Source organism: Leucoraja erinacea, chromosome 13, assembly GCF_028641065.1.
Source record: "Leucoraja erinacea ecotype New England chromosome 13, Leri_hhj_1, whole genome shotgun sequence".
In the NCBI taxonomy this organism is placed as follows: Eukaryota; Metazoa; Chordata; class Chondrichthyes; order Rajiformes; family Rajidae; genus Leucoraja; species Leucoraja erinaceus.
In genome coordinates this window covers 1,157,501-1,158,654 of record NC_073389.1, presented here as the reverse complement: position 1 = coordinate 1,158,654, position 1,154 = coordinate 1,157,501, and positions in this window count along the sequence as shown.

The window sequence follows — 1,154 nt, the reverse complement described above, 5'->3', positions numbered from 1 at the left end:
ACGATGGACTTTGTGTCTATCTTTGATAAAAAACAGGATCTTTAGTTCCTCGTTATGACATAAATAGTCATCTATTTCACTGTGGACCTTGCGGTAAGGAAATCAGCCCTACTCAAATACGTGGCTCGGCACGCATATTAACTATTTTGAAAATGTTTAATTTGTTTTAAATTTTATTAGAAGCAAAATGTACATACATCTTAATGTACATACATCTTAATCATAATATGCAACATACTACATTTCTTGTACAACTTCTTTTTTTTTTTCTTTTTTTTTAACTTTAACCTATAGTAGAAAAAGAGAAAAGGAAAAAGAGAAAGAAGAAAAGAGTAGTAGTAGATAGTAGTGAAGTGTAGTCCGCAGTATTTGACGTTAAGTGAATGATAATGGTTAAGTCGACTACGTGCTTGAAAATGTGAAAAGAAGAGAAGAAGAAAAAGGCCCTACAGAAAAGGGGGGGCCTTAAGAAAAGAAAAAGAAAATAAGTAAGGAATCTAAAAAAAGGTAAGGCTAAGCAAGAAGGAAAGGGAATGTGCCTAATTCCTAATGATTCACACCCATCACCTAGTTCTAAAAGAGTTACTTTCGAGGTTTTTTTTGCTAAGTTTAATCCATATGAAAATTAAAGAGGTTGCTACTGACAGCTGTCCATGAAGATGCAACATTTGGGGATAGTTGAATTACTGTCTTTCATTCTTTACTGAATCAGTGTAATGAAATCGCTGCTTGTGCTATCCTAGAACATAGAACAGTACACCACAGGAACCACAATGTTGAAACTGATTTCATCTGCCTCTACGTGGTCCACATCCCTCTATTCCCTGCACTTCCATGCGCCTATCTGAACAGTGTCTTAAACGGCACCAGCGCATCTGCCTTCACCCCCATCCACCGCCCATCTCCATGCAACCTTCCCCCACTCACTCTTGGTCGTGGCCTCCCTGCATTTGTCTAGGTTTGATTCCACCACCATCTCTGTGAGGAACGGAAGCGTGGCCCTTCCCCGCGGGGAGAGCTGCAATGTTTTGGGGATGTGAGAAATTTCCTGCCGTTTCTTTCATCGTTGTATCATTCCCCAGCCCGTGCCCAATGCCAAGAGCTGTCTCTTCATATTTGGAAGCACATTAACCAGTCTGGATCTTAAAGATCTC